Here is a 7,500-nt window from a genome sequence, read left to right on the forward strand (position 1 = left end):
TGCTCTCCTCACACACACAGATTCTACCCATCTTCTCATTGTATGGAGGTAACATGTAGGTCTACCTTCTCCTGAACAAGACCCACAACATACTCATACTTGCACACACACATGCGCACACGCACACACACACACACACACACACACACACACACTTGCGATGCTATCTCAACGCTTCTTCTCACACTTGGCCTCGTCCGTGATGCAAGCATGTGGCTGCAGAAATGACACGGTGAGTGTCTTTGAATGTGGTGTGATGGAGAGGAGTGTGAGTATGTGTGTGTGAGACAGAGAGAGAGAGAGAGAGAGAGAGAGAGAGAGAGAGAGAGAGAGAGAGAGAGAGAGAGAGAGAGAGAGAGAGAGAGAGAGAGAGAGAGAGAGAGACTACCGTCCGGCTCTCATCTTATTCTCTTTGAGTTGCTGCTTGCTTCTCTTCCATCACAGCTTCTCTTATTTTGTGCCTCAGGCCGTTTAAATGAGGATATTCTCAAGTTTCAAGTTTGTTATTTATATGTCACAACAAAATACAGAATACTTTATATGAAATGCTTATTTCTGAAAGAGGCCGTGGTTCTGGGGGTGTTTCTAGCAGCGTAGAGAGAATCCATCCAAACGTGGTGTGTGTGTGCGTGCACGCTTGCGTGTGTGTATGTTGGCAGATGCGCAGCCCAGTCTACATCCAGGAATGTATACAAGTGTGTGTGTGCGCGTGCGTGTGCGTGTGAGAGTGTTTATGTTCATGTCTGACTGCTATCATTTCAAGCTTGATATTTTCAACAGTAGGTGGTGGACGGTGGTGGCAGTGTGCGCGTGTGTGTGTGTGTGTGTGTGTGTGTGTGTGTGGTGTGTGTGTGTGTGTGTGTGTGTGTGTGTGTGTGTGTGTGTGTGTGTGTGTGTGTGTGTGTGTGTGTGTGTGTGTGTGTGTGTGTGTGTGTGTGTGTGTTGTTCTACCACTATAGTGTAAGCCAGGTTCCGACGGCCATCTGTTAGCTATAGCCCTGATTCCACAGCACCCCCCCCCCCCCCCCCTCTCTCTCCTCCTCCTCTTCTCCTGTCAGGGAGAGACAGTAGGCTTGAGGGAGACAGTAGGGTTGAGGGAGACAGTAGGGTTGAGGGAGACAGTAGGCTTGAGGGAGACAGTAGGCTTGAGGGAGACAGTAGGGTTGAGGGAGACAGTAGGGTTGAGGGAGACAGTAGGCTTGAGGGAGACAGTAGGCTTGAGGGAGACAGTAAGTTTGAGGAAGACAGTAGGCTTGAGGGAGACAGTAGGCTTGAGGGAGACAGTAGGGTTGAGGGAGACAGTAGGCTTGAGGGAGACAGTAGGGTTGAGGGAGACAGTAGGGTTGAGGGAGACAGTAGGCTTGAGGGAGACAGTAGGCTTGAGGGAGACAGTAAGTTTGAGGAAGACAGTAGGCTTGAGGGAGACAGTAGGGTTGAGGGAGACAGTAGGGTTGAGGGAGACAGTAGGGTTGAGGGAGACAGTAGGTTTGAGGGAGGGAAAAATGGAACATGGGAATGAAGATAGAGGGAGAGCGATGGAAGGAGTGATGGAGAGAGATGGAAGGAGGGATGGAGAGAGAACACAGGCCAGCAGGAGGAGGGAAAACGAGTGGGAATGAAGATAGAGGGAGAGAGATGGAAGGAGGGGTGGAGAGAGATGGAAGGAGGGATGGAGAGAGAACACAGGCCAGTAGGAGGAGGGAAAACAAGTGGAAATGAAGAGAGGGAGAGCGATGGAAGGAGGGAAGAGATGTAAAGAGTTGTGGGACTCTCTGATTCCCTCTGGTGGACAGAGCACGCCACTGTAGCAGCCCAATCAGTTAACAGCGATATTACAGAATCACAGCATTTGTAGACCGTTTTTCAATGGAGTCGTCAGTTGCTAGGTAACAACATCATTGTTGCAATTGCTAGGTAACAACATCATTGTTGCAGTTGCTAGGTAACTAGGTAGTGTGTGATAGTATAGTACAAGTAGTAATAGTAGTAGTTAGTAGTAGTAGTAGTAGTAGTAGTAATAATATTAATAATAGTAGTAGTAGTATAGTAGTAGTAGTAGTAGTAGTAGTAGTAGTAGTAGTAGTGTAGTAGTAGTAGTAGTAGTAAATAATAGTAGTAATAGTAGTAAATAGTAGTAGTAGTAAAAGTAGTAGTAGTAGTAAGTAGTAAGTAATAGTAGTATAGTAGTAGTAGTAGTAGTAGTAGTAGTAGTAGTAGTAGTAGTAGTAGTAGTAATAGTAGTAATAATAGTAGTAGTAGTAGTAGTAGTAGTAAATAATAGTAGTAATAGTAGTAGTAGTAGTAGTAGTAGTAGTAGTAGTAGTAGTAGTAGTAGTAGTAGTAGTAGTAGTAGTAGTAGTAGTAGTAGTAGTAGTAGTAAATAATAGTAGTAAGTAGTAGTAGTAATACTAGCCACACACAGGAACACACACATGCAATAATTTTTTTGGGTCGCAGATGAAATCCGAGTCTCAGTGTTTGACCCATCCGTCGTCCTTCCCGCAAGGGCAGCCGGGAGCAGATAGGGGCTGTGGCGTGGGGCCGCGCCCCGGGGACCAATCCAAGTGCTCCTGTCCGTCTTCATCACAGACACACACACTAACACACACAGTGTTAGTGATCTGTTGTGCATGTTTTTCCATTGGGTTTATCTTATCGGGAGGGAAAATTTAAAACCAAAACTAAGGCCTCAGTATGACTTTAAGACGTGAACATGGTCATGTTTGTTGAATACAAAAATAAAGTAAAAAATTTAAAAAAAAACTATTTTTTTACTTTTTTTTTGTCAATCCCGATCTTCGGAAAATCACGTGATCGGATCAGGACTTCCCTAATATATATCTCTGACTCTGAGCACCTGAAGACTGTGCTATTAACCAGGAAGTGCAGCACTATGTCAGCAGAGTAGAGCCTCCACTACTGCAGTGCAACACACAACTAACACAAGAGTGAACAAAAAACGCTCATGGACCCGCGGTCTGTCATTGACTGCTCGCTTGTGGTGTTCGTTGGATTCGTTTTGGATTATTTGGCCGTCAAACAAACTATCAAAACGTACACGGACCGCGGTCTCACGCTGACTGAGTCGCTTGTGTTGTGGCTGTGTCAGACTCTGGAGGCACCCGCCCACCTCTACCTTTGATTGGCTTACCATGACATTTTACTCAACCTCAGCCAATCACGCGCTGAGGTTGGCTGAGAAGGACAGAATGCCTCTCGGTGCAAAGATCTTTCGGATGAAAAAAAAAAGCTTCAATCATAGACAGTAACGCGCCGCATTTCTTGGCAGTAACGGTAACAGCGCTATTAAGATTGGAAGAGTAATCCGTTAGATTACTCGTTACTGAAAAACTAACGCCGTTCTTTATATCGCTGTTACTCCCATCACTGAATAGTAGTAGTAGTAGTAGTAGTAGTAGTAATAATAATAATAGTAGTAGTAGTAGTAGTAGTAGTAGTAGTAGTAGTAGTAGTATAGTAGTAGTAGTAGTAGTAGTAGTAGTAGTAGTAGTAGTAGTAGTATAGTAGTAGTAGTAGTAGTAGTAGTAGTAGTAGTAGTAGTAGTAGTAGTAGTAGTAGTAGTAGTAGTAGTAGTAGTAGTAGTAGTAGTAGTATAGTAGTATAGTAGTAGTAGTAGTAGTAGTAGTAGTAGTAGTAGTAGTAGTAGTAGAAGTAGTAGTAGTATAGTAGTAGTAGTAGTAGTAGTAGTAGTAATAGTAGTAGTAGTAGTAGTATAGTAGTATAGTAGTAGTAGTAGTAGTAGTAGTAGTAGTAGTAGTAGTAGTAGTAGTAGTATAGTAGTACTAGTAGTAGTATAGTAGTAGTAGTAGTAGTAGTAGTAGTAGTAGTAGTAGTAGTGTTGTGAAGGATCAGATTAAACCGAATATATATATTTATTTATGGATATATATTTAATAGTATTTGTATATCGTTTGATATCCCTTGTATATTCCTTGTACATATACCTGAATATCCCTTTATTCGACTACAGCCCATAATAGTTCATTCTCTTATTGGACAAAAGGACCAGGCGCCAGGGACAAGCCCCTGGCGTTCAAGTTCAAAGGTACCGACGAGACATGCCCTTACTAGCCTCAGCTCCGCGCAGGAATACGGCTACTGAAAGCAGAGCGGCACTACTTGTCCACTGTGCATATAAATATGGCGCAAGAAATGTAGAATTCCTCTTAGTCCTTTACCCTTCTACCCAACTAAGTAACAAGACGTGAAGCCTCACCCCACGATACCGCGTGCGGTGTAGTACGGCCTGTTTGGCCTTAGAATAGCAGTGATACCTCGTGCGAATTAATAGCTGAATTGCCAGAGTTTGGCACCGTATTTCTATTAAGTAATAATAGTCTATTATGTATGGTGCATCGTTCGGTTAGAGTTCTAAAGTGAGCAGCACCCCCATCGTTTCCTCGCGTTATCTAGAGTCTTAACCAGGTTGGGCAGACCACGCGTGGTGCTTTCATCCGAGGAGTTCTGGGCGAGGACGAGTGGACCTGCACATTGGATTACCTACCCCGACGACTGCTGAGCCCTATACGGCATGGAATATCTATTTGCTTTGGTGCTTTGATTTGTGGAGCGGATAATCGCCAACACCGGTGAGTGTTGGATTTACCCCGAGAGGAGCCAAGGTGAGACGGCGCTCAGACCAGACTGAGGTCGCCTCGCTTCTTCTCCGTTGTGGACCTACAGCTACAGCTATAGCTATCGTCTACAAGAGAGCCCAAGTGTATTCATCTGCGGATCAAGGTTCTACGGGCACTGTGTTCTGTACCTGAATTCTCCCTAGAAATCGTTGACCAGACGGGATACAGCCGACGGCTCTCCTACCCCCCCTACTGGCTTACAACCGGCGGGACCCCTGCAGTATATTATCCAGCTATAATCATTAAGTGACCATAGATATAATCCCCTAAGAGCCAGGTTGTATACTTGCTTCCTGTGTAACCAGAGATTGGACATTCAGTGTTGATTTGCCTACGAGTACTCATTTGCCTTACAAGAGCATTCAATTCAAATCATAAATGTAATAAGTAATTATTATATGTACCTTTTGCTATATATTAAATATTTGACTATTACCTTTGTGTGGACCTGATTTCATATGTGGGAAAGTGTTCATCATACTTAGATATCGTGTACTGTATGGCCAGTAATTAAAGTACATAAAGCGGTAGTGGTTTAATGATACCATACTTGGTCCCAGTATAGACCCCATGGCCCCAGTATAGACCCCATGGTCCCAGTATAGACCCCATGGCCCCAGTATAGACCCCATGGTCCCAGTATAGACCCCATGGCCCCAGTATAGACCCCATGGCCCCAGTATAGACCCCATGGCCCCAGTATAGACCCCATGGCCCCAGTATAGACCCCATGGCCCCAGTATAGACCCCATGGCCCCAGTATAGACCCCAGTATAGACCAGTATAGACCCCATGGCCCCAGTATAGACCCCATGGCCCCAGTATAGACCCCAGTATAGACCAGTATAGACCCCATGGCCCCAGTATAGACCCCATGGCCCCAGTATAGACCCCATGGTCCCAGTATAGACCCCATGGCCCCAGTATAGACCCCATGGCCCCAGTATAGACCCCATGGTCCCAGTATAGACCCCATGGCCCCAGTATAGACCCCATGGCCCCAGTATAGACCCCATGGTCCCAGTATAGACCCCAGTATAGACCAGTATAGACCCCATGGCCCCAGTATAGACCCCATGGTCCCAGTATAGACCCCAGTATAGACCCCAGTATAGACCAGTATAGACCCCATGGCCCCAGTATAGACCCCAGTATAGACCAGTATAGACCCCATGGCCCCAGTATAGACCCCATGGCCCCAGTATAGACCCCAGTATAGACCAGTATAGACCCCATGGCCCCAGTATAGACCCCATGGCCCCAGTATAGACCCCAGTATAGACCCCATGGTCCCAGTATAGACCCCATGGTCCCAGTATAGACCCCAGTATAGACCAGTATAGACCCCAGTATAGACCAGTATAGACCCCATGGCCCCAGTATAGACCCCATGGCCCCAGTATAGACCCCAGTATAGACCCCATGGTCCCAGTATAGACCCCATGGTCCCAGTATAGACCCCATGGTTCCAGTATAGACCCCATGGTCCCAGTATAGACCCCATGGTTCCAGTATAGACCCCATGGTCCCAGTATAGACCCCATGGTTCCAGTATAGACCCCATGGTCCCAGTATAGACCCCAGTATAGACCAGTATAGACCCCATGGTCCCAGTATAGACCCCATGGTCCCAGTATAGACCCCATGGTCCCAGTATAGACCCCATGGTCCCAGTATAGACCCCAGTATAGACCCCATGGTCCCAGTATAGACCCCAGTATAGACCCCATGGTCCCAGTATAGACCCCATGGTCCCAGTATAGACCCCATGGCCCCCCCAGTATAGACCCCATGGTCCCCCAGTATAGACCCCATGGTCCCAGTATAGACCCCATGGTCCCCCAGTATAGACCCCAGTATAGACCCCATGGCCCCAGTATGTAATAGTGCTGTTTTCATGTATTTTACTGGATCGACATCCATTCAGCTGACAGACTAGGAGAGCTATACTCAACACACCCTTATTGCCTCTATAAGCTATTTAAAATCATCAAGATATGATGCTATCACTGCACCACACACATCACCGCAGTATGCCAATTGATTAAACATTTGCTTTGATGAAACTAAAATGGAAATCAATGTATGCAGCTGAACTGTGCCTGTTTGTCTGAGAGTGAGTCTGATCTTCTGACACACTTTGCGGTGAAGCTCAGAGGCTGTGGTCCAGTGTCCTCTTCATTAGGTTATATCTCTTTCCTGAACATGGAAACAAACTGACCCTAGACATGGACACATCTTCGTCACAGCATCACTGTAGCTCACTGTAGAGCGGTAGACAGAGCCGGTGACAGCAGGACAGCAGCTCACTGTAGAGCGGTAGACAGAGCCGGTGACAGCAGGACAGCAGCTCACTGTAGAGCGGTAGACAGAGCCGGTGACAGCAGGACAGCAGCTCACTGTAGAGCGGTAGACAGAGCCGGTGACAGCAGGACAGCAGCTCACTGTAGAGCGGTAGACACAGCCGGTGACAGCAGGACAGCAGCTCACTGTAGAGCGGTAGACAGAGCCGGTGACAGCAGGACAGCAGCTCACTGTAGAGCGGTAGACAGAGCCGGTGACAGCAGGACAGCAGCTCACTGTAGAGCGGTAGACAGAGCCGGTGACAGCAGGACAGCAGCTCACTGTAGAGCGGTAGACAGAGCCGGTGACAGCAGGACAGCAGCTCACTGTAGAGCGGTAGACAGAGCCGGTGACAGCAGGACAGCAGCTCACTGTAGAGCGGTAGACAGAGCCGGTGACAGCAGGACAGCAGCTCACTGTAGAGCGGTAGACAGAGCCGGTGACAGCAGGACAGCAGCTCACTGTAGAGCGGTAGACAGAGCCGGTGACAGCAGGACAG

The 7,500-nt window shown here is 47.1% G+C and overlaps 1 protein-coding gene across 1 annotated transcript in view; it reads left to right on the top strand.

The window, feature by feature from the left end:
• LOC311240643 (caskin-1-like) overlaps nt 1-7,500 on the top strand; it is a gene marked incomplete at its 5' end in the record, with an annotated part of 58,765 nt that overhangs the window by 34,372 nt on the left and 16,893 nt on the right.

This window comes from Notolepis coatsorum (genome assembly GCF_963971535.1).
Source record: "Notolepis coatsorum genome assembly, chromosome: 14".
Classification (NCBI taxonomy): domain Eukaryota; kingdom Metazoa; phylum Chordata; class Actinopteri; order Aulopiformes; family Paralepididae; genus Notolepis; species Notolepis coatsorum.